The sequence below is a fragment of the Triturus cristatus genome, chromosome 2_2 (assembly GCF_964204655.1).
Source record: "Triturus cristatus chromosome 2_2, aTriCri1.1, whole genome shotgun sequence".
In the NCBI taxonomy this organism is placed as follows: Eukaryota; Metazoa; Chordata; class Amphibia; order Caudata; family Salamandridae; genus Triturus; species Triturus cristatus.
Window position 1 is genome coordinate 184567983 of NC_140582.1, and position 27673 is coordinate 184595655.

Genomic DNA, 27673 nt, shown 5'->3' on the forward strand with positions numbered 1-27673 from the left:
TTGCTGACTGGAGGCCAGCACGACCTGGTGGAGCAGATAGTGTCCCATTACGCTGCAATAAAACCGGACAACTATTCTTAAAGTGACCTTCCTCTCTACAATAGGCACACTGATTAGGACCTAGCAAAGATCGCGGAATATATGGCTCAGGCTTTTGATACACCCTCTGAAACTGCGGAGGCTGTTGAAACTGGGGCTGAGCATAACGAGGTGGATAAGCCTGTTGCAAGAGAACCTTAGTTTTTAATTCTTTAGTCTTTTTCTCTTGCTTATCTTTTTCTTCTTTATCTCTATTTTCATAATATTGAGCAGTAGCCAATATCTGAGCTGAAGAAGAAACAGCCCATGAACTCTCGGAGTCTTTCAGCTTATGCGACAGCTCGGGAAGCAAATTAAATACGAACCTATCTACAAATAATCGCTGTCCACCCTCCGTAGTCATGTCCTGACCACTGTGATCAATGAATGTCTCCACAATGCGAGTGAAGAAATCGGAGACACTCTCATCTTTCTTCTGTTTACACGCCGCTAGTTTATCCCAGTTAACTCTCAAGGCAGGCATCATCGTTTTCATTAATGTAATAATCCTACCAGGGAGTTCAGAAATCAAAGCATCAGGCTTCGCACCACCTACTTGGTTTCTATCTGCGGCAATTATAGCATCCCAGTCTCCACCTAATTCTTGGGCATGATTCTCTTTACGAATCCTAGCCCATAATGCTTCTGGAACTACATTCCCCATCAACATATCAATATCTGCTAAATTCATGATGCAGGCCTCAACAGTTTGTGACAATTCTTTATAATAACCTGCAGGGTTTTTTTTACGAGGATCCGGTAGGGACTGTTTAAGGGCTAAAACTTCAGACCTTTTCCAGGGGACATGTACCCATATTCGCTGAAAGTGAGCAGGAATAGGTTGATTACCACCTGCTGCTGGGACCTCTTCTCTCCATACCGGAGGAACCTCTCTCATTGGATAATTTTTCAGTGTTAACCTAACTGAGGGATCGGAAGCTAGAAAAGTCTGTGAGGTAAATAAGGTTCTATAGGAAACAAGTGTCTTTACAGTGTCCTCAACCTTAGAACCCACAATGAGTCCCTTATCAAAATCAGCCTGAATATCTAACAGACCCTGAGGAACCGAAACCAAGTCCATATCCTCCAAACCTTTAATAAGAGTATCACACATAGCATTGAAAACATATCTCTGCGTAGGCGCATTCCACTGTGAGAAGGTAGGCATAATGTCGGGTACACTATACCGAGGACCCTTCTCAATCCATTTACGAGCGAGAGAGTCCAACTTTTCTCGTTCTTCGGAAGCTGGGAACTGACTACGAGACTGTCTTCGAGAAAAAGCAGGAGACACATTTAACGCCTTAAAGAAAGGTGATAAAAGACCAGAGACCGTTTCTGTGAGTCGTTTACGCATAGACGGAGAATTGGACATAAGAATAGGGGACAAGGTATTAGGCGAACTAACGGTATGGAAATCAGTAATTACCGGAGGAGCGGAAGGCGAAGAAGATGAAGGTAAAGGAGTCGAAGGCAAAGCTGGCAAAGGTGGCAATACTTGAGGAGGCAAATGTGGAAGAGCCTGAGCAGGCGGAGGTGCAACTGGCTGCTGAACAGGCTGTAACAACGGGGGTGCATTAGCACCTTGTACATAAGGCAGAGGCAATCTCAATAGGTGAGACATTAAGGAATCCTCTTATAAATCTTTTCTTTTATCAGTGGGGGAAGCTGGCAACATCGGATAGCATTTATCTATCGCCATACGATGCTGTCTCTCTGAAATTTCCATCGCATTATCAACTTCATCATCTTTGAATTGCTGAGCAGCCTGTAGAATTGTCATACCCTGTGCTTTCTTAACTCGTTTTTTTTGCTTAATTTTTCTCTGTTTGGCTTTCTTACGCCAAAGGCGGAAAGAGTCAAACATTGCCTGCCGGGCTTTTCTTTTAAATAAAATAGTTTTCAAATTATCTAGAATGTCAGGCTCAAAGCTACCATTTTCTGGCCATTTTAAAACACCATCATTCTTTGTGTATCGGATCCATGCCTCGTTAAAGGCAATGGGGCCAACACCATGTTTAGAATAGAGCTCATAAGTGGGAGTTCCAACCGAAGGAATCGGACAAGAGTCCTCCAGCCGGGAATCCCTATTACAACCAAAGCAACAAAGTTTCTCAAACTTAGTCAGACCAGGCATCGTTATTTTACTGGACTGTTCACAAACATCAAGGGGGTTAACTCAATTAACACAGCACAAATGTACTTACCCCTCGGCTTCAGTTATTGCAATACCCGAATCAAAGAACCTAAGAACCTAAGAACCAAAGAACCAAAGAACCAAAGAACCAAAGAACCAAAGAACCAAAGAACCTAAGGACCAAAGAACCAAAGAACCAAATGTGGGAGCGACCCACCAATACTTAACTAAGATGTCTTCTTACACCAACAGAGGCCCCGTCTATCGTCTCGCTTTACCATACATCATCAAAAGAGGGCCAAGGCAGGGCGGCAGTCAGGGCAGCAGTCGTCAGTAGCCGTCAGGAAGGAGTAACCGCGCTGCAAAAGACCTTCGGACAACATTCGACATACAGGGGTCGCTTGACGTGGCTCGCGATTCCTCCAGAATTTTCTTCCGGGGTTCCTCACGACCTTCAGGCAGAACCACTACCTCTGAAGCCGCCCCACGTGGGCGCCAGTTGAAGAACCAGAACCTTTTTGGACCTGGGTGCGCAGGGTACGCCTTAATCTCCTGGGTTCTCCTGCTTCAGCTAACAGAGACACGGGGACACTCTCGGCGTAAGAGATCAGATTTTATTAGCTGCAGCTAGTACAGTTGTCCTAGAAGTACACACGGTATGTTCTCAGGAGACTGCCACTTCACTCCATGGCGCACAATCTTATATAGTACATAGATACCATATACATTAACAAAGAACACACCTAAAACATACATGGAGGACCAATAAGATAAGGTTAAAGACAGAACGTGTCCAATAGGAAAGGTTGAAAAACAAAGATATCGAGTGACTCGAAGAAGCTTCTCCTCCAACGGTGTTTGCTATCCCTCCCACAGGTTAAGGTATTAACATGTTTGTAACTGGTTTGCAGGTGGCGAGATACGTTCGTGTGTTTTGGAGGACAGTTGTGAAACAAGAGAATACGAGCAGAGGACAGCGAAGGCCAGAAGATAAGATAAAGTCAGGAGTGAATAGTGTGAACCAACAGATAGTTAAGACAGGGATTAGAAGAACCAGACAGGGATTAGTGTACTCGGCCAGTCTCTAACACCAGCTTCGTAAACAGAGGCACAAGGCTATTTTGTCACAATATTGCAGGAAAAGCAGAAAAGACTTCGTTCGTCGTGCTGCCTGAGTGAGGGCAACACAAAATGGTGGCAGAGCACAAAATGGCGGCTCAATGCGATCATGATCGAAAATCGAATTTCCTCAGCATGCCACAGCCACTCCCTCATGGCTGGTTCACACCCACACAACACCCATTAGGCACCGGCGTCACAGGACATGTGACCCTGCCAATAAAAAGTGCCTGGCGCACGTGCTGGATGCCATTTCCACTCTCCAAATGGGTGTCTCCGTGTGGCTATATGGTATGCATGAGGGCTTAGCGCCCTGCCACCTCATATTGCCCAGTGCCGGTGGTGACATGATGGCGACTGCACCACGCGACTCAATCATAAAGGGTCTATGGCTAGTGGTGCACAGACTTGGTGGCACCAGATGCACTGTGGCAGGCACAGGCACACCCTCACGGGACAGTGTCTTTCAGTGCCCTGAGATAGGGGCCCCTTCAGTGCTGAGCGGATGTGCAGCCTGTGATGATGCCCTGTGCACTGATGTGTTCTCTGCCATTGCGAAATGAAGACCCAGAATCAGGTGTGTGACCTGGTGGCCCGCGGTGCTTGGCTGCATGATGTGGAGGGTGCCATGGTCATGGGCCCCGGGCTTGGTGCTCCCACTGGCCCTTGGTGGAACCTCTTGGAGACACGCCGGTGGCGGAAGGTGAGCATTGAGGCCTCGTCGCGCAAGAGCAGGCAGTCTCCACTGGGCGGCAGGAGGGGCTGGGGTACAGCAGCCTGTGTGTGCAGGGGCAGGCTTGCGATGATGGCGTGTGCTACTGTATGGACTCTGCCATTCATGTCTCTGGCAACTGTTTCAGGTGAGTGACCAAGGGGACTGCAGGGTGTATAGGCACGTGGTTGGAGACACACCGATGGCTGCAGGTGAGCAGTGGGGCCTGGGTCCACAGTGTCGGCATTTTCTCCCTCTCTCTTTCCCTCTCTCCCTCTCTCTCTCTCTCCCTTTCTTCCTCTCCCCCCTCTCCCTCTCTCTTTCTCTCTCCCTCTATCTCCTTCTCTCCCTCTCTCTAACTCACTCCCTCTCTCCCTCTCTCTTTCTCTCTTTCTCTCTCCCTCTCCCCCCCTCTCTCTCTCTCTCTGTCACTCTCCCTCTCTGTCCTGTGATGGGCGCATGTCATAACCTTCTTATCTGTCTTTCCGTCTTGCAGGCTGTGACTTACCGAATTCCCCGAGAAGACCCGCCGTGCCTGTTCATTAATGATTTTTTTTGTGTCATCTGTAATAAATGTTTTTTTTGGTTATATGATGTGGATGTGTTTTTCCATTTTTGTGGCCACACCTGCATGTTAGGTGTTGTGCGAATTCAGGCGATTTGCTTGGGTCATGGTTTTGTGGAGTTGATGTGCGTTCTCTTTGTCGGACAGGGGGTGGGGTCCGGGGTGGTGGCGGTGTGTGTTGTTGCACTCTTGGTTCTCCAGGCTGCATGTTCAGTTACTGGGGGACATCTGTTGTTCTACATGTTTGGCTATGGGCTGTGCTCCCTTGGCTGCTGCCAGTTGTCGTTCGACTTTGCACCAGGTCAGAGCAGGTGTTAGTTTCTAGCTGCTAACGCGCCTTATCGCCTGTTGTGTGATCTTATCGCAGATTAGGCTGGTTGTTGTGAATGTTGCGGAGTGGTAATGTTGTGGCATTTTGCTCAGCAACGCTTACTCTGCATCTCATTAGCGATAGTTGCCGGGGTCATCCGTGCCGATGTTTTTTGATGATGCTATCACTGGAAAACTGGTGGTATCGGCTGTTTGGACCAGCTTGTAAATGGGCCGGTAATTTTATCGCAACTTTGGCTGCGCTAAAGTGCTGATAACTCGGCGCTTGCTATTTGAGAATATGTCCCTCAAAGTCCAAGGAATACCCAATATGTACATTTCAAATATGCTTATTTATTTTTATCGGCGCACACCGACACCATAACCCCTTCGCTGCCAGGCCTTTTCCCCTCCTGTGCCACGCCCTTTTTTGGCTATTTGGGGTAGTGCGTGCTGAGGCCCCTGTAACTTTTTGACCACATAAGGTATCCACGCCAAATTTATGTCCTTTTCTTCCAACATCATGGGGATTCTGAAGGTACTCAGGGTTTGTGGATTCCCCTGGAGGGGTCACAGAAATGAGCCAAGATACAGCAAAATTTAGTTTTTTTTGGGGAATATGGGAAAAACGGGCTGCAAATGAAAGCTTCTGGGTTTTTCCCTGCAAGTGTTATCAAAAAAGGGTTTGTGGGGCTGAAATCACCATTTTCCCAGCTTTTAGGGGATACCAGACTTTTGTCAGAAACCCAACATTTTTTACACAGTTTTGGCATTTTTCTGGGACATAGCCTATTTTTGCTATTTTTTGTGCTTTCGACCTCCTTCCAGTTAATGGTGGAAATGGGTACAAAAGCAATAATGGATCCTGGAAAGCTATACATTTTAGAGAAGTAGACAAAATTCTGAATTCAGCAAGGGGTCATTTGTGTAGATCCATCAAGGTTTCTTTATAGAAACTAACAGTTAAATATAGGATAAATTGAAAATTTGTTGAAAAAAAGCGCCTTTTGTGTCCACGTATTCACCTGTAACTTCTTGTAATTATGACAGCTCTTTGAAAGCAATGTACCGTTACATCCGCTGGACATTACTGGTTGTGGGGATATATAGGACTTGTAGGTTCACCAAGAACCCGACGAACCCAGAGCCAAAAACTGAGCAGCAATTACCGGGTATATAGTAATTATTCTGTAAAAATGTGTACATGGAAAAATTGGTATGAAAGACACCTATGTATTTCTTAAATGGGAACAAAATATAGAGTTTAGAAACAGTAGATATTTGCACATTTCCGAATTTGGGAATACTCATACTAGCATGAGAATTATCAGTCATTTTTTTGAATGACGTCTTTTTTACACAATGTCTTTCATTTGGAAGGCAGAAATGCATCAAAAGTCAATAGGTAATAACAGTTCCTTTACAGATATGAATTACCCTAAGTCTCCCGATAAAAATGGTACCTCACTTGTAGGGGTAGGCATAGTGCCCACGACAGGCAATGGCTCAAAACCCAACGTGAACACACCACATTTTCACAATGCAAAATTACCCTTTTTTAGCAAAGTGCCTAGCTGTAGTTTTTTAACCCTAGCTCTGCCGGCACCTAGGGAAACCTAGCAAACCTATACATTTTTGAAAACTAGACACCCAGGGGAATCCACCAGGTTCTGTTACCCAGAATCCCTTACAAACCTAAAAAATTGCCAAAAAAAAGACTTTTTCCCCACATTTCTCTGGTGGAAAGTTCTGGAATCTGCATGGATCCACAAATTTCCACCCACCCCACAACATTCCCCAAAGTCTTCAGAGAACAATGGTACCTCACTTGTGTGGGTCGGCCTAGTGCCCGCGACAGGAAACGGCGCAAAACATAACGTGGACACACCTCAATTTCACAGCGAAAAATGACCCTTTTTTGGCAAAGTGCCTAGCTGTAGTTTTTGAACCATAGCTCTGCCGTCACCTAGGGAAACCTAGCAGTCCTATACATTTTTGAAAACTAAACACCCAGGGGAATCCAGGATTGGGTGACTTGACTGCCTCCCACCAGGTTCTGTTATCCAGAATCCCTTGTAAACCTAAAAAATTGCCAAAAAAAACAAATTTTCTCCACATTTCTCTGGTGGAAAGTTCTGGAATCTGCGTGGATCCACACATTTCCACCCACCCCGCATTCCCCAAAGTCTTCCGATATAAAAATGATACCTCACTTGTGTGGGTTGGCCAAGTGCCCGCGACAGGAAACGGCGCAAAACGCATCGTGGACACACCTCAATTTCGCAGTGAAAAATGAACCTTTTTTGGCAAAGTGCCTAGCTGTAGTTTTTGAACACTAGCTCTGCCGGCACCTAGGGAAACCTACCAAACCCACACATTTCTGAAAGCTAGACACCCGGGGGATTCCATGGAGGTATGGCTTACGTGGATCCCCCAACGTTTCCTTACCCAGAATGCTCTGCAAACCTCAAATTTAGCTGAAAAAATCACCTTTTTCACACATTTTTGTGTGGGAAAGTTGTGGCATCAGCGGGCTGACACAAATTTCCTACCACCCAGCGTTTCCCAGGGTCTCCCGATAAAAACGGTGCCTCACTCGTGTGGGAGGCCCAAGTACCCGCGACAGGCAAGGGCCCACAACGAAGTGAGGCGACATAAAAATTGCCTACCTCAAAACGACCTGGTTTTGCACGGGGGATCACCTGGGTGTTTGGCCCGGTGCTCGGCGGCCACCTAGGGGAACCTACAAAACTCACACATTTCTGAAAACTAGACACCCGGGGGATTCTAGGGAGGTATGGCTTGCATGGATCCCCCAACGTTTCCTTACCCAGAATGCCCTGCAAACCTCAAATTTAGCTGAAAAAATCCCCTTTTTCACACATTTTTGTGTTGGAAAGTTGTGGCATCACTGGGCTGACACAAATTTCCTACCACCCAGCGTTCCCCCGGATCTCCCGATAAAAACGGTGCCTCACTCGTGTGTAAGGCCCAAGTACCCACGACAGGCAAGGGCCCTAAACGTATTGAGGCGACATGAAAATTGCCTACCTCAAAACGACCTGGTTTTGCAAGGGGGGGGTCACCTGGATTTTTGGCCCGGTGCTCGGCGGCCACCTAAGGGAACCTACCAAACCCACACATTTCTGAAAACTAGATACCCAGGGGATTCCAGGGAGGTATGGCTTGCGTGGATCCCCCAACGTTTCCTTACCCAAAAACTCATAGGACCCCCTTTGCAAAACCAGGTTGTTTTGTGATAGGCAATTTTGATGTCTCCTCAATAGGTTTTGGGCCCTTGCCTGACGCGGGCACTAGGCCTACCCACGCAAGTGAAGTACCATTTTTCTCTGAAGACTTTGGGGAACGCAGGGTGGGTGGAATTTTGTGGACCCACGCAGATTCCAGAACTTTCCACCACAGAAATATGAGGAAAATGTGTTATTTTGGATACATTTTTAGGTTTGCAATGGATTCTAGGTAACAGAACCTGGTGAGAGTCAGTGAAGTCACCCCATCCAGGATTCCCCTCGGTGTCTAGTTTTGAAGAATGTACAAGTTTGCTAGGTTTGCCTACGTGCCAACTGTGCTAGGGCCCAAAATCCACAGGTATGCACATTGCTAAAAAAAATACAGAGCCCAGTGGCCTTTCTACCGACCTGGGGGGGAATCGGGGAAGGGGGTTTCATCCTGATATGCCCCTAAAGGGGCAGAAAGACTGTGGCTATTTTTTGTGGCGGTGGGGGCACTGGTATGACCATTTTGGGCAGCCCCCATCCCCACGCATAAAAAAAGCCTGCGTACTCGCTGGCGCCTAGTGGGCTTTCTACCCCCCCCCAGGGGGCAGATCAGGGGCCACTGCCACAATCTGCTCTCCCGGGGGGGCAGAAAGACTGGAATTTCTCTGGGGGTGGGGTATTGTCATGCCCATTTTGGGGAGCCCCTACCCCATCACTAATAAAACAAAAAAATCCATGGTTTTTAGTGGGCATTCTGCGCCCCCAGGGGGGGCCAGATTGGGGGCTACAGCTCCCATCTGCCTCCTGGGGGGCAGAAAGACTGACATTTTTGTGGGGGGGGAGGGTGGAGGCATTGGCGTGCCCGTTTTGGGCAGCCCACACCCTAAAAACAATTGCGCAAAGACTGTAATAATTGGGGGGTGGGGTGGCAGCATGGGCCAGCCCGTTTTGGGCAGCCCCCACCCCTATATATTTTTTTTTTTACAATTCCCAGAAAAGCTGCAATGGTGGCGGTGGGTGGGGGCATTGGCCTGCCCGTTTCGGGGTGCCCCAACCCTAAAAAAAACTGAAAACAAATCCCTGGTGTATAGTGGGCTTTCTGCCCCCCCCGAAGGGGCAGATTAGGGGCCAATGCCCCATCTGCCCCCGGGGGGGCAGAAAGACTGTGATAGCTGGGGGGTGGGGTGGGGGCATGGGCCTGCCCGTTTTGGGCAGCCCCCACCCCTATTTTTTTTTTTTACAATTCCCTGGTGTCTAGTGGTCTTTTTGCCCCCAGGGGGGCAAATTGGGGGCCAATGCCCCATCTGCCCCCAGGGGGGGCAGAAAGGCTGTAATGGTGGTGGGTGGGTGGGGGCATTGGCGTGCCTGTTTCGGGCAGCCCCCACCCTAAAAAAACCTGAAAATAAATCTTTGGTGTATAGTGGGCTTTCTGCCCCCCCGGAGGGGCAGATTAGGGGCCAATGCCCCATCTGCCCACCGGGGGGGGCAGAAAGACTGTGATAGTTGGGGGGTGGGGTTGGGTCATGGGCGTGCCTGTTTCAGGCAGCCCCCACCCTAAAAAAACGGAAAACAAATCCCTGGTGTATAGTGGGCTTTCTGCCCCCCCGAAGGGGCAGATTAGGGGCCAATGCCCCATCTGCCCCCCGGGGGGGCAGAAAGACTGGGATAGTTGGGGGGTGGGGTGGGGGCATGGGCCTGCCCATTTTGGGCAGCCCCCACCCCTATTTTTATTTTTGGGAAAATTCCCTGGTGTCTAGTGGGTTATTTGCCCCCCCCCCCGGGGGGGCAGATTGGGGGCTACTGCCCCCATCTTCCCCCAAGGGGGGGGCAAAAAGACTAAATAATGCCCAAATTATTTGGGGGGAGCAAAGGCCCTTGCCCAAGGGGCCGCTCCCCCCTCCCTGGTGTCTAGTGGGTGGATCTCTGCTTGGGGATCGCCCTCCTGTGGTGATCCCCAAGCAGGGATCCACTGGCGAGGGGTACCATTGGAAAGGGGAGATTCTCCCCTTTCCAACGATACCTCTCCCGTCTTTCTACGTGCTCAGGGGGCTGAGATAGCCCCCTGAGCACGTACAAAGTGAAACCTGAAATGAGCCTCTTGGCTCATTTCAGTTTCACTTTCACTGTAATGACGTCGGCGCGACGTGCGCGCCGATCGTCATTACAGTGAAAGGGGGGGAGGGGCCTCGGGAGCTGGGGAAGCTCTTCCCCAGCTCCCGAGGCTATTTGCAGTAAAAGGGAATCGCTCTGGTGCCCGCACCAGAGGGATTCCCCAAGGAATGCCTCATGACGAGCTGGACTCGTCATGGGCACAGCACGACTGAGCTCCATGACGAGTCCAGCTCGTCATGGGCACACAAGGGGTTGATCTGGAGTAAATATTTATCACGGTATTGACCCACGCATTACATTTTCTCGACCATTATTTGTTGGGATACGGTGACACAGTCTTTCATGAGTTACCTTTGACCATGCCGTGAATGGATTTGCATAAATATAATATGCACGATACGTATGCACTTACATGTTATCCCATTAAGCCCTCACAAAGTACTATAAGTTGTTGGAACGAAATGCATTGGCTGGACTTTGTTGAAATTGATGGATAAAAATAAATAAGCGTATTTGGAAATTACATATTGGAAAGTCCATCGACTTTGAATTTCTTGCTGGTGCACCCATCCACTTTGCTACTATCATTAATCTGCTGGACAGTGGTACTGAATAACGGCAGGTACCGGATGAGCAGTGCACAGGACTATATATATATTTTTGTGAATTCTGATTGAGATGCGGTTATTCCAGTCCTCCGTTGTTTTAACTGTCTTGTTCTCATAAGACTTTGACAGAGATCAAGTGAGTGAAAAGCAAACACAAGGGAAAAAAGAAGGAAGATAAAGGCAGAAAAAAAGGGAAAAAGCATGAACCTGCAAAAGTGAGAAAAAAGGAGCAAGGAGTGTCCCTTTAGGGCCTTGATATTTGGCCCGCTGATGTTCAAAAGCGCCTGAGCAGGCTCATGAGCAAAACCTTTGGACTGGCTCTAATTCTTCCACAAATTAGGCATGGATCCATCATCTTCAGAGACTGACAGCTGCATGTCTGCCATTTTACAAATGTAGGTCCAGATTTACTATTGCACCAGTGCTTGTGTGACTGTTGGCAGTGGTGCAAAGCAGCCCAAAAGTGGAGTCGATAAACTTTTGCATGCAAAAGCGTTTTGCACCAAAGGTTGACTTGAGAACCCTCCCCAAATCCTTTTGTATCGCAGAGGGCCAGCAGTTCTGTGATTTATGGGCAAGAACAGTGCATACACTCATAGGCTCTCAGTCGCTCCAATACAAGGTAGAACAGCGGGGCTTTGCGTAAAATCCTACCGACAAGGGAAAGCAGGCAGAAAGAGAGGTAAGCAGAATATGGTAATGATATACCTGAGAGTAAGATGAGTTACAGCTCTAAAATTATACTACCTTGGGTAGTTTCCATCGCAATATTTTACTATTTGCACAATCCAGAACTGCTGATTTTCACACAGCACTGTGCACATTTTAGTACAACCACAGTGTATTGTTTAAGCACATCAACCACAATTACAGCTAGAAATCAGAATTAAAAACATAAAGACGGGGCAGGACTGCGCTTCTGATATTGGCTAATTCGGAGTTTTGACTAATATTTCCACTTTGCACAGTAGAGAGTAGCCTCGTTGCTTTTTTTTTTTTTTTTTTTTTTTACTGGCAGGAAATTGGCCGATTGGCCTGGCAGGAAATGGAAAGAACATTCGCCTGCGAAAGAAGCAAACATTACTTTCTTTAAATTCACTAAATAGCTGTTCCCTAATTGCACCTTTTCATCATGGTGCGCATTAGAAACCGAGATTACCTGCAATAGTACTTAAAGGCGCCCCGGCTTTAATTGACTGCTCATTTTCAGAAGCAGTAGGTGAAGAGATCAAGGTTTAACGAGAAGAAAAAGGCGCCGAAATGACCTGCTTTTACAGTTCTATTTTCCTAATGTACTTACTGAGGGTGAGGTGAGACGCACTGTGCGTCACGCACATCATAGTCAGAAATGATTTCCTCTGCTTATAGAAACGTGCTTAGAGTCGACGCATGTTCAGCTTAAAGTTCTTTAGAGTACGCAATTGTTAGACGTTTTCCTTAATACAGGTGTCAACTTCGATGGATGTTTTCAGATCTAGTGAGAGCGCGAGTGCCTTTTTGGTTTTGCTTGCGCTATCAATGGGGCAAAAAGCTATTGTCTGCTTCGGGAAAGGTTGCACGTTTATTTGCCTCTGAATTAAAAATCAGGTGACGTGGGTGTGTTCATTTTCAAAGTAGCAAATTAAAGAAAATCGCGATGTCATGTGGGAGAAATTTAGAGATTACCCTCCATATATTGCTGAACACCAGTACATGACCGCTTGCGAGTTTCCTCAATCCTCGTCTCCATTAGGTATGTATGTGGGAGAAGCATCATTGTCTGCTGCCATCAGACAGCCTACCCAACTGGATAGCAAGGATGGCAAGTGGAACTCGCATTTTATTTGACACCTCAGGTTGGCTCCAACTGCCACTACACACAGCAGTCAAGTCTCACATTTTTTACTTTCATCACCATATTAAAAAGCACAAAGGTACAACAATATAAGACAAAGTACAACAGGCATATATGTACCACACTTCCATCTCCTTTAAATTCAAATATTGAAAATGTAGCAACTTAAAAGAAGCTAAATAAAAATATATTCAATTGTTTTTGGCATACACAAAACTAAGCATACAAAATATTTCATAACTCAAGCTTACTTTATTTCATCCATTTTATAGAATCAATGGTCCAAAATAAAACTTAGAATGCTCTATACATATTTGATCAAAATACAGAGCACCAACTCCTTTATCTTAGCTTTAAAATAACATTTCATTAAATAATATAATCCTGCAAATAAGTAGGATATTTACTTACTCTAAAACTCATTCTTTTTTCACTCCCATGATTTTGAGTATTACAATTTGAAGCAGAGTTTTCTGCATTCATACTGTTTTGAGACCTACGATTTGGAGAAGAAGACCCATTTTGCTTCTTAGCAATAGATTTCTCACTGCTACCACACATTTTGTGTTTCATATCTCCCTGTCATGTGTTTTTACTAGATTCGTAAATACCTTGGCATTGACAATTTTCAACTCACAAGAGCACGTTGACCACTTTTCTCATCCAATGAGAGCTCTCATTTTCACCCAGCCTAATCACCATCTCCCTTGCCTTCTTTCCCTCATCAAATTATTCTTTTATGGTCTCTTGTTATTCCTTATCTTTCATTTACCACATGCTCAAACCATTAAAGTTGATCCTTATGTTCCAATCCATCCACCCTCGATTCAAATTTGTACAAAGTGACCTCCCCTTGAATAACACAACTGAGGACCTTCCAATTGACGAATGAGCACATGTCCTGTATGCTAAAATGCGGTGTTTCAAATGGTTGTACAAACCAAATTATTAGCTCTAGCCAATTATATGCTCTCTTTTAATGTTTAGTTTCTGGATGACAAATTGCACATTACTTAAATATAGTTCCACACACCTTTAGATGAGATTCCATTTCCCCAGAACAATATTGGGGACCATTATCCCATAAAATGCTTGTGGGGCAACTCTTTCTTTTATTAACTTCTTCCATAAATGTAATAATATTTGCAGATGCCATATCTTGCAAACAAGACACCTCCACCCATTTGGTTTACAAATCTAAAAGCACATGAGAAAGGCATGTTCACCACTTAGGAGTCTTGTAATATCAATCAATCAATCAAGGCTTTATTTCGATAAAAAATATATCATAAAAGCATTACAATAAAAGAGTTATTCGTCACAACTTTAAGAATCATCATTATGTTTACATTAAAAAGTGAGAGATATCATAAATAAGTTGTAAAAACGTATTAAACAGTTATTTTAAGCCTATTAGTTCTAATACACCATGCCCAAGATAAATATTTAGAGAGAGCACAGGCGTAAAGTGGCCGGGAATCAGACCTTAAGATACGAAGTGCCTCAATATGCTGCCTAGTACCTAATGAACGGCACAAGTTTTTGAGCCATCTACTTCTAGGGCATGCGTACACCTGACATTCGAATAGAAAGTGTGCTACAGTCTCAGGTCTGTTTATACAGAAGGGACAGAATTCTGTAGTCTGTGCAGGGAGATTCCAGCCAGATGTGAAGGCACAGAGTGGAAGAGTCCCGGTTCTAAATTTAAAATAAAGGGTCCTATCGAACGGTCTCTCTATAATATCTAGGTATAGTTCCCGGAAAGGCAGGTCTTTAAAGCTCAGGAAATCCTCCGTGAGTCTACCCAGCGTGCAGTTAGAATTCTGCTGGGATGCAATCCAGTTCCAGTATAGAGTTTTTAGTATGGCTTTCGGTGGGGAAGACCTGCTTTCCCATGCAGTGCTTAGACCAAGATTGCAAAGGTGGGTTTTCATATCTTTCAACCATTTGATCTTATGCCACCCGGAAAGTGACATGACTTCAGAGAGGCCATTTGCATATTTTGCTAATTCCGGGACACGCCATAGTCGGGCCCATAGCAATAGAGGGCGAAATTTCGCCAACTCATCAATTGGGCGGCAACCCAGGTCAAGCAACAATGGGGTCGTAGGAGTACCCTGAGGGAGTGACATGATGGCCCTACAAAACTTTCTCTCAGATCTTGCCAACTCGCTAGAGTTACATGAGCCCCACAGCTCGGCCCCATAAAGAGCAGAGCTGACACCCCTTGCTGTGTAGATTTCCATAACAGGGGCTATGGGTCTGATTGCGCAAGAGCGCTGCTCCTTTAGGAGCGCCCCTGTCACCCTTTTGTGTGCTAACAGCATTTTACATAGATGGGGGGCCCAGAGCATGTTATGTGTGAGGCGAATGCCCAGATAATCGAACACATCCACCCTCTCTATAGGTACAGTATTCAGCCTTGGGGGGCGTACAGGTTTCTTGGGTGGATTCATCACAAGGAATTTTGTCTTGTCCGTATTAATTACTAAACCCCTTTCTCCACAAAAGGACTGGAAGTTATTTAATAGTTTTTGGAGGCACATTGGGGATTTAGAGAGTAGGAGTGTGTCATCCGCGAAGAGGAGGGTCGGAATGCGGTCCCCAGCCAGGGAGGGTTCATCTGCAGGATCTTTCAGCAGGTGCTCTACCACACCATTCACATAGAGAGAGAACAGAGTGGGAGCCAACACACAGCCCTGGCGAACCCCTCTCTCCACCGGAATTCTGTCAGTTTTTTCTCCCTCTCTACCCCATCTGATCTGTGCATAGGTGTTTTCATGCATCCTAATGATTAGGGATAAAAGGTAGTACGGGACCCCTAGATCAGTGAGCACTCTCCACAGGGTCGCTCTCGGTACTAGGTCGAAGGCAGTCTTTAGGTCGATGAATGCGAGATAAAGACTGCCCTTGGCCAGGACCACGACCTTCCAGTAGACTAGCAACAATCTGAAGGCTTGTTCGATTGTGCCAGTGCCTACTCTAAAGCCTGCCTGGAGGTCGGAAAGGATGCGGTTTTCGTCAATCCATTGGAGTAATCTAACCAACAGCACCTTACCAACGACCTTTTGAGTTACATCGAGCAGGCTTATGGGTCTGTAGTTAGATGGATTGTCCCTAGCCCCTTTCTTGAAAATGGGCACAACCTCTGCACCTTTCCATGAGGCGGGGATGGGTGCACCTCTGTTGATAGCATTGAGGAGAGTGTAAATCAATTTCCCCCATTTCTTGACGTCAAAGCGCAACAAATCCCCAGGAATGCCGTCAGGACCAGCGGCTTTTTGAGGCCTGATAGTGCTGATTGCGTATTCAATTTCTTTGATAGAGAAGGCATGGTCTACTTGCTCTGGCCCTCGGGCAATAGAAGGTATAATTGGGCATAATTCGCCAGCGGGATGATCGATTCTCCTAAGAGGGACAACAAAATTAATGCACTCCAGCAGCTGGGCTTGTTCTTCATAAGATGAAGTTGTGGCAATATCACTATCTTGATTGGAATATAGTTTGGAGAAATGAGTAGCCCAAGCCTGGCTAGTGATATTACACGTTATGAGCTCGTTGTCTGGTCTGCTTCTGGTTCTAATTATTTCCCAGAAGCGTCTAGGATCCTTCCCAGAACTGGCCTCTTTTAGCGAAGACCAATACTCTAAGTCCCATTCTTTTCTGGCGTTTGCCAGGGATTCCTTGTAATTTTTCCTGGCTACCTGGACCTCTGCTTGGATTTTGCTTTTAACAGCCTGGATCAGGGTAGTTTTGGCCTGTCTGCAAGCAGGTGTAAACCATTCCTGCTTACCCCTAGGGTTTCGCGCTACAGTTTTTTTCCCCATGCAGTTTTTTTTTATAAAAACGTTTCCGATAGTCTCGAGGGTTCCCTCAAAGATAGATGTTATCCTTTCTATAAGGGAAGGGGTTAGATCAATGTTGTCCAATTCAATTAGGGAAGCCATAAGGATTGTGTTAATAGCGTTAAGCTTGGCTTCATCCCCTGCGACCATTTTCCACTTCAGGCGCCTCCCGCACGAGGAGACAGAGATAGAGTCTGATGACCTAGAGGATGATTTGATCGCTTCATTTGGCCAGGGATTCTTAAGAGAAAGGGAAAGCGAATTGTGGTCGCTTTCGATAGTAGGCAAAACTATCATATCCTGGACCAAGCCCCAGAGAGAGAAGTCAAGCATAATATAGTCGATCCTTGAGGTATGCTTATCTCTATTATATGTGGCCGCACCCATAGAATCAGAATTTGTGCGGCCATTGGCAGCTCTTAAGCCAAACTCCAAAGTAAGAGCATTCAACTGGATCACTGCTTGTGACCATTTTTTAATCGGGGGGATAGCTAAGGTTGGGATGCCCCATCTAGCATCATCTTCACCAGGGTCAGAAATATCATCCGTTGTGAGAGGCTCATAGGTACAATTAAAGTCTCCCGCAACCAGGATTTGGGTTACAGCTGTGTTATTCCTGAGTTCCCATTCAAGGGAAGACACTGTCGAGGACAATGCGCCATATTTAGTGCCTCTGGCATAAACATTATACAGGTCGAGGATGGAACCCAAATGGGGGCCTCTTAAGGAGATGCCTAAAATATCAGGTGAATTAATCTTTTTCCTGTCTATTCGGCAATTCAGGGCGATATTTACCCATATAAGCAAGCCTCCAGATGGCCGGCCTTTGCCATTTCTGGGAAGGTTGGCTGGAACGAAATATGTGACATACCCAACCCTCTTGTAATATTAATTGCAATGTTTTCCCATAGATTGCTTTGTAAATGTGAGAATCCATGGGAATCTATCTAACTTTTAAAATGTTGCCACTACTGTTAACTTAGAAAGCTCGCTTACTATTCGTTCATCATCCATATTAACATCTGGGCACCACAAATCATACCAAATCCTTTTCTTAGTCGTCACAATTCCCATATAACCTTTGTATGCCAGTTTCACTACTTTCTCTGGGATTCTGTGAGGGACAAATATTTGTGTGCCTCTAAACAAAATGTCTTTATTTAGTGACAACTCATCCTTAATCATCTCCCATGCACTATCTGCTTCACATGAATTACTTGACATTTTGGGCTCTACAACTTTTAATGAAACAGGACCCTAATATAACCTCACATACCTTAACATCTTCTTCAACAAATTCCTCAGTCTCTTCCACCTCACTGAGCAATCTGGACAAGCAGCCGAAAAAATTTGCACACCTGGTAAATATTCCAGGAGCAGCCCGTGCAGGTAGGAGCTGTAGGCGGGGTGGTGTTGGAGGGGTGTGACAGACGGCGATGAGGGAAAATTAAATAAATAATTAATTTTCACTTGTCGTCGTCTGTTGAATCCCCCCACCTGGCCCCATTGCCCCACCATTCTTACCTGCATGGGACGCTCCTGAAATAGTCTACCTTAAATTATAATATTGTAAAGTTATAACCCTCTTCTGATCCTGGCTGAAATGGCATCTAAGCCTTTTTTATGAAAACATCCTTTAAATGAATGTGATCTGTGCACACAGTAAAAGTTGTTCCCAAAATAAGTTCTTCAACCCAGTAACAGTACAGAAAATTGCAAATGCTTCTCTTACGATTACTGATTAATTACACTCCAAACCTCTCAAACATCTACAAGCATAAGCAAACAGTTGTTCTGATCCATGTCTTCTCTGCAGCAAGACAACTTCCACTACTTTTGCACTTGCATCTGTAACAATAAATGTTTCAGCTCCATGGACAAAAGCTTGTATACACAGCGCCTTTACCAGATAATTTTTCAGCCTGTCAAATTCCTTTAGACATCTGTCACTCCATTCAAAGTCAAACTTCTTTCCCAGTAACATTCTCAAATTTTAAAACTTATCTGCATAGTTTTTTTATAAATTTGCTATAATATTCAACCATGTCCAAAAACAAATTCAATTCTTCTTTGAAGCATGGTTCTTTCATGAATAAAATTGGTTCCACCATATCATACTCCTGCACTGTAAACCAAACCAAATACCCAAGATTATTTACTTTAGAAACACCAAAATTGGCATTTCTCATCTTTCAAAGTTATACCAGCAACCACCAGTTTTTAGCACTAATTTTACACATTTATCATGTTGCTGTTGACTAGTTCCACAGTAAATGAAAATATTATCCTGATAGCATTTCTACCATGAATTCCCTTTAACAATTTGCACATTTTTGTCTGGAAAACAGATGATGCAGAAACCATATTCTGGTAACTGGTATCTCTCTACTACAACCTCATAGTTTAATGCTCTCAAATCAACACATAAGAGGATATCTCCATTGGGCTTCTTCACCACCAGTGTAGGGACTAACTACTTTGTTACCTGAACTAGTTCAATCTCTTCTATTTCACATAAATGTGAAAGTTTCTTCTTCACCTCATCCTTTTAAAGTTATCCATCTCACTTTTGCCACCACAGGCACAGCACTATTTTGCACTTTAATCCTATGTCTGTACCCTACAGGCAACCTAATTCTTTTCTGAAAATTCTAGCAAAATCCTCCTCAAACTTGACCCCTAAATCCCCCACTTCATTGACTCAAAAATTTCAGGTGGTAATAGGGATATACGAGGTGCTCAGTTCCTTCTTATTGTACCCCCCTACCTTCAAGAGGGAATGTTGCCTGTACCGATCATTCTCTGGAAGTGCCTAGAGAATTTTTTGTTTTGTCCTCATTTGCCTTGCCCCACATAGAATATCCCGTTGAGCCAGCTGTTTTGATTACAGCACCTCAACCGAAGGGAATCCAATTGCTCAAGGGAGAATCTTTTTTGCTCCACCAAGGATATTTCGTATCCTGCCGGACCATAATGCTGAGAGGCCCTTTTGTTGTTAGTCCGAGGAGAAATATAGGCATAATCATAGGACCCGGGGGAAAAAAAAACAAAAAAAAACCCCCGGACTCCTATCTCCATGACCTCAGTAAATCCAAAAAAAACAGATTTTTCTTGTTGCAGGATCTAGCCATATCCACTTCATACAACGATGTCAACCATTCTGAGTGAGTCGGTGGTGAGGCCTCAACCCAGTATTTGCATATTTGTCTTCTAGTGATAAGAATCGCGTAGAAAAGTAAAGATCTTGCAGGCCCCCTAATAGTATCGACCAGACCAAAAATGATTAAGGGTAAACTGATGGCCAGAGGAACCCTAAGAATGGATTCCATTGATGAAAAAACTTCGCCCCAGAATTCCTGTAACAGAGGGCAGTCTTTAAACATATGTATGTCCGATGCTGCGAGGAGGCCACATTTATTGCATGCTTTATCGGGCTGGAATTTTGATAGCCTAAGAGGAGAAAGATAAGCTCTATGGGCTGTAAAGATGTGATTACGCCTAAGCCAAGCAGGTTTAACAATTCTAAACAGTGTATTGAATGATTCCCTCCAAATCGATTCACATTGCATACTCATCTGCTGCCCCCATTGAACATCTGCTAGTTTAAACTCGCCATCTACTTCCTCTACTATTGCCCAGTACCAAAAAGAGACCTCCCTTCTTACTCTAGGCTTTGAAACCAGTTGCTCCTCTAGATTACTCTCCTTTCCTAAAGGCGCGGTACTCTTAGCCTGTGTTTGTGCCCAGCTTCTCAATTGAATATACTTAAATTTTGAAAGTCCGGGCCCAACCATCTCATAGAGCACATCCCAAGGAGGGAGGTCAGCACCATCCAGTAGATCTCCCCACGTCAGAAACCCTGCATCTCTTAAGGGCATGCTCAAGCTGTCACGGAGGCATGCAGGAGTGCCGGGGGAATCCCATATTGGGGCCTTTCCTGAAAAGTAACCCAGCCCTATTAAAATGACACTCTTGTTAACCATTCATGCTGCATGTTTCCTTTGGCACGGTCTATTAACCTTGAATAGTACAGTGTCTGCCCCATTGGTTGATATCATCTGTTCTTTATCCTATATTTTTGTTATGAGAATGTGCATTTCCCCTTCATGAGGGATACCTTTGTCGGTGACTCTTCATACAGTAATTCTTTTTATTATACACTTGCTACCCATCTGTTTCAACTCTATTGTAAAGCGTTCCGATACTTCTGGGCCAATATATAAAATCACATAAATAAATAAATAAATAGTAATGTGTGGAGACACATTGCGGGTAAAAGTTACACCCAATAATCTTTGACGAGGCCAGCCAATTCAAATGTCTACCCACACAGACGCATTCACTTTACCAAAAATATATTAGTGTTGTAATTCTATACAAGCTTTAAAGGAACCCAACATTGTTATGGGTAACCCACCATACCCACCTAGCTTCACATCCATAGTCTTAAATTGCACCATATTTTTTAACTTTTTAACATAAATCCAAATTTGAAATTATCATTAAATATGAACAAATCAAATTCCTGCACAATATCTTTGTCAACGTTCCTTGCACGGCATATTGGATGCCCTTTTTCACATTAAAAAAGGAAAATATTTTCACTATCTATCACTTTTACATCACACTTTATAATCTGTCTTTTATGTCTCAAACAAGTTAGGAAATGGCCGTCCTTGCCACAGCCATGTGCTACCTGACTAACAGAACATTCCTTTGCATTCGCTTTGCGGAAATGTTTACCACGTAAAAAGCACTCCTTTAAAACCTTTTTTTCCCTCTAATACTCACACCTTTTTTGATTCATTCACTACTTGTGTCACAACCACATTCTGTTTATTTTGACCATCTTTTCCTTTTTCCTCTAAACATTACATCATATGCTCAACCCTTTTTGATACAACAATCATTTCATCTAAAGGAGGCTCATCCTTCAGCCATAACTTTTCCCTTGTTTTATCATTGTTGCATTTTAAAAGAAATGTGTCCCGAATTCTCTCGTCCACTGTTCCCCCCCAAACTTATATGTGGCACCTAAGTTCCACAACCTTGTTATATATTCTAACACAGATTCAACATTACCACGTGCCCTAAACAAAAGTGATAACGCTCTAGCATTTTCCTGGTTTTAGGTAAATAATGGAAATCTAATTTATGAATACACACCTCATATTAATTCAAGTTTCTAATTTCATCTTGTGAAAGGTCTGTTAAGTTTTCAAGAACCTCCTGCCCTTGCACACTCACACAATGAAGCAAAATTGAGTATTTTCTTTTGCCACTTACTTTAGTGCCACAAAATTGTGCAAAGTTCATAAACACCTTATTTTACTTTCCTAATCTTGTTGTAGCTTCACCTGGAGATGGCAAAAAAGAACATAGGAGGGGTGACATGTGCATTGTCCTCCTATCAACTTTAAAGTCTTTATAACATACATTTCCAATACCTTATAGCCCAAGAATATCTCATCAAACAGGGAAATAAAAGTAAGCATTCACCACAACATGCCTGAATGATGAGCAAAATTCTATCATAAAGATGTATTCAGTCTTGTCTGCTGCTCCACATAGTACTTCACATAGTACTTTGAAGTACAGTCACCAGAAAGGACATCACTGGTGTACTCCAGCATAACTCTTAAAGAAGTACACATCATTGACATGCACATATGCAGGCCATTTAAAATGAATTATTCTCAATATGACTCCTTAGGATTATACAATATAACACTATAATTATATGTGGTACTCAATAAGGTGTGTAATTCCGAAACAGCTTCACAACATAGATGTGGATAAAGCAGAGATGCATTACAAAGAGATATACATACAGTCAGTGGTGTAGCTAGGCCTTCTGCCAGTTCAGGCTTTGTCGCTCTGCGGCGGCCGATAGGAGGGGGGGGTGTGTGCTGGCGAACAAGTCCATCGTTTGCCGCCCCGCGCGCCTGCAGGTAGGAGCAGGGGGAAGCTCCCGCCCCCCCCTTGCTACGCCACCCTATACAGTTGATATTCTTCAAAAAGGTGTGCACCTCACTGTTATTGATTTCAACTTCAGCTCTACAATAATCAGTCCGTCAGTACCTGCTTTGACCCCATATTGTTCTGTTACTTCTCACAATTCTAATATCCCACATACATTCCAAGGAGACAATATGCACAGTAAAAACGCTGTTTTCATTTCTTTCATTGCTTCACAAAGAAAGTTTCCCAATTTATTCAAATGCTGCCATGCATAGATTACATGCGTCTTTTTTTATCAGAAAATGTGCACATGGAGATAACCCAGTCTTAAAATATGGCTGGCATGCACTCCTGCTGTGAATCATTTTTATGCATTTGGGAATTTCTTTATCTTTAACTGCCTAGCATTTCATGTGCCATTCAACTATTTCACAATCTTGAAATAGGGCTATTTTTATAGCCTTGCATGTCCTGTGCCACTGAAGAACTTGGCCTTATGTTCCTGACCCCTCTCCAATGCTGTATCAAAAGTCACCCAAATTATTTTCTATCAATTTTCCTGTAGTCAACATTCCTCGTCGTCCTGGCAGTGATGCAACACCTTCGCCACCTCCATTTCAAATTTACCAGAACTGACCTCCACAATGTGTTCTCTACTCTTTCAGAGTTACAAGTCTCTGTTCAATGTTTTGAGGTGATGTCCATATCACAATGATACTTGTTGCAAAACTTGTGAAGTTGGGGTAATAATACGGGGGTCTTAAATGTTGGTAAGTTGTAGCAATTTATTTGACACCTCTCCAGTCCAGCTCTAGGCTGCAACTGCCACCACAAACATCAGCCAAGTCAAATGATCTCTACCTGCATCACTACATTCCAAAACACAACAAAGCTTCTGGGATTAACAGAATGAGGTACAACATTATAAGACAAAATGTAACAAGCATATACCACAATTTCCTCCTTGTAGATCATATACACAGACAGAAGCCTCATGCCTGATGATTCTTTTTCAGATTCTTTTATCATTTAAACATGACCATCTTGACTGAATAATGACTTGGAAGCTTTGAGGAAGAAGTTTGACTATTATTGTGCAAAAGGCTGTCCCCTGAGCCTTCTTGCATTTCTGATTTAGATGTGCTCCAATTTTCTTGTATCATAAGTCACATTATGTTGAGTATGTCCTTGGAAAACTATTGTTGTCCAGGTTTGGTTTAGGCTCTTTCCAAGCTTTGGAAAATCTACTGAAAAGAAGAGGACCAGTAAGTGGAGTGTGATGAGGACAGATTATACATTATCCTTTAGAAGTTGACTACAGGATCATGAGACAGTCTCTGCGGCCCGAGTTTTTAACGAGTTCTTTGAAAGATTAATAGTGAGATTCACACCATTAATCAGAGGGTGCTTGTGTTGTTTAACTCCTGAGAGAAGACAAGAGATTAGGATGAAGAAGGAGTGTGCAGGTCTTGTGGAGCTGGATTTCTGGGGCTTCTTCTCCAGCAAATAAGGCCTGCCCTTTCCTTTCACCACCCTAAAGTCATGTCCCAGGGGCTTCTGGGTAGAAGGAGAAAAGAGAAACTGAAGTGTGGCATAATGTGTTTTTTTCAGGGGGAAAAACCTGGAAACCATGAAAGAAAAATCTGAGCTGAAAGTCTTTTTCATTGGCAAATGTGGACTGAGACTTGAAGACAGTTGAAAGAAGTCATGAATAAGCCTCTACTTATCCTCTAGTGGCAGAATGCACTTTCAAAAGGACAGTGAGAAGGTGTGTGAAATGTAGCTAATCATGCAGTGCCCACCTCTTCATTTGCATTAGATTCTCAGCAGGTTTTCAGCAGCTGTTCGGACCTGAGAAAACCTCAAAGAACTAGTGAGTAAAAGCTAAGACTGCTCAGCTTTGAGTGAGCAGTGAGGTGCAGTGGTGGGGGTAAAAATCTGGTGGGGTGCCTAGTCCTTAGATACAGCAGTTTTCTTCCTAGAGTAGGAAGCACCACACCCAAGGTCAGAAAACACAATTGACAACCATGATGAACACGACACACCAACATCTACCCACATCGGAACAATATCCAGCAGACTGAGCTGACTGACAACACACATTGTTTGTCATTGTTGGACTTTCAGTCTACTTCAGTCTACCCACATGTTCATACTGAAGCCAGTGCCTTTGAGATAATTCAAAGTATGTGTGCTGGATGTGTTGTATGGGTCACTAGGAGATGATCAGCTGGCTCTGTAAAAGTGCCTCATAACTCCCACAAATTGTCATGATTGGGAATGAACTTAACCTTTTCCAAATACTTCTTCCTGGATTTCAGTGCCATGATCTCTTCACCTTCCATAGTGAGTTTTAAATCCATTGCAAGGCTGTCACCACCCAGGGGGAGTATACAGGAAATTTGTTCGCATTTACAGAGTAATGATGGCAAATGAAAACTGAAAAGCTCATCATCAGTACATAATCAAGAGAAACAAACACTAGCAATGCAAATTGTTTTGACTGCTGTGTAGTCAGAAGATTCTCTCAAGCTTTAGTAAATCTCAGAGAGGAGGGGACAGAATAGCATAAATACCACATGCTTATCTCATCCACATCATAGGTTTAGGTTTAATATGGTACAGACAACGAAATGGTCTAAACAGGAACTACAAACAATTATTTAAATGAGAGAAACAAATTCTCACAAGGCACACAATGTTATTAAACATGTGCTGAAACCTATGCAAAATCAAAGAAAGAAGAGAGCAAAGGAAGTACAACACTGGAGTTGAAGGAGGCTCTGTCAATGTGATAGAGCTGTAAGTCAAACTTTCCAAAAGAATCTTTTTTCAAAAACAAAATCTCAAAGTGGTCTTTTGTTTTTTAATATAATAACACAATGACTCACGCACCATGGGAGTTTCACCCATTGCACAATTGTCATTTTGCAGTTCTCATTGCCCCTTTCTTCCAGGTCTTAACTGATGGTGCTGGACATTGAGAACTGGCCATGTGTTGAGTAACTCTGAATAGAGCTGACAAACACATGGCCAAACCTCTGCCGGCTATTAATCCATTGTGCCATTGGAGGTGCACGTACAAGGTGGAGACAAAGTAGTACATACTGAAGTTCTGCTCAACACTAAATGAGGTTGGCATAACTTCGCTTTGCTGGAAAGGGTACTCTCTTGCGACAGAGTACGCTCGCTGCCAACATCTAAATCAGGCACTATATTTCAATGTTTCATGTTGGATTGTTATCTTTTTCGAAATATGTTTTCCTGTTGATAAACCCTTCAACTATAGCCTCATATAGTGTGAGGGTGCCCCATAACACTTTAAAGCCTGGAAAGTGATTTTTTCCTGGCCCTGCCTGACCACTTCCAGGGTGGGAAAATGCCAGTAAGGAGTGAGGAGTTTGTGAAAACTGCCAAGCTCACACGTTTGTGAATATTTACAGACTATAAAGGCTAAGAACTCCTAGGATCTTCCATGCCCCACCCCTTGAATTGGATTGGCTCATCCATAATATTACACAGTCCTAGGGTAATTATATGTGGGAGTGACAGGTTTTACAGTCATTTGCACTTATACTCTTTTTTTAATTCAATTTTCAATACATAGCTAGTGTCTGAGCATTTGAGTTTTATCTCGTTTGGATGACTTGTTGATATGTTGACAAATCTATACTCCTTTAAAGTGTCTAAAATATGATCTAATAAGAGTGGAACACAATTCCTGAGATGATTTAGTTGTCCAATTTGGCTTAGATGGTATCTAAAAGTGGTAATATGTTACCCAGTATGTTAGTTACTTGCATAATAATATCTTATTTATTGTTGATGGTACTGTGAGAATATAGGGGCAGATTTACCATTCTGTCACGCAGTGCAACTCAGTAAAGCCACCTTTTTGGCGTGAAAGGGCAGAAATGCAGGCACCATTGCATCATGTTGCAAGGGTGTCTGCTCTGTAGAAATTATTGTTTTTGTGCAGGTAGGCACACCTTCCTGCACAAAACAAATCTGAGAGGCATTTTCCTCTTTCTTTGGGTCCTATCCTGATCTCGCCAGGATAGCCCTCCATATGACTAAGATCTGGAGGGCTTTCTGAGTGAAACGCGCTCCGGGGGTCTGAACGAGCAATTGTGGTGGGCAGCCCATGGTGCCCACCACACTGTGCATGCCTGGATCGGGGGGACCCATCGGCACACCCCCGTGACAGATTGAGAGGGAGCCGGGTGAAGGGGGGGCCTGCTATGGCCCCCCAAAGTACGCTTTCGTCAGCCGTTTCGTCTAGCTGAGACCGAGGCGAAGAGGCTGCATTGTACTCGCTCGGTCGGAATTCGGCTCCATGGCGCCTTACGATTCGGCTACGAACTAGTCGTAGGGATAGGTTCGGGTCCTGGAAACAATTTGGATGGCACATATGCGATCTTCGCATTGTACTTGGTCGTTCGGATCTGTGTACGATGGTAAACAAGGGCTAAAAATCGGATCCGGAAAGCCAAATCTGATTTCGGGGCCTTCCGAATGACATTGGAATCGGGCCCTTTGTTTACTGCAGAATGCAGCACGCTGAAAAGGAGGAAAAAATGTGGAGAAATAAACACATTTCCCTCGTTACGCCTCACCTGGGAAGGGGTAGCTTTAGGCCCATTCCCAGGTCTGCCACTAATGGCAAATCTGGGAATGCACCAAAATAAAAGAGTGGATGCGTGGGAACAGCCACACTACACACATGGAACACCTCCCTGCCACAGAGTAACACATGACTGCGATTTACGCTGCCCTGTGTTACTCTAGATTTTTCAAGCCATGCAGGGCCATGCAAGGAAGCCTTGTTTGGCATGATAAATCACATTTAGGTTTTACTTCACCCTTGTGCCTCCTTGCATGGCCCAAGGGCTACGAAAAACCTTAATACATTTGCCCCACAATTTCCAAAGATTTTGCCATAATGGTGGCAATAATGTTGACAGCATATAGTGCTGCTGATGAATCACATTTTGCATTGATCCCTGCCTACATTAGAAATATTTAGTATCTCCTAAAGTACCCATTTCACTTCAGTGGGAAGCACCGCGTTGGGATTATCCCCGGACTACGATCTTCTGAGACAGATTAAAAAACTGCTCTGTTTTATTGTGAAGAACTACTGAATACAAATCT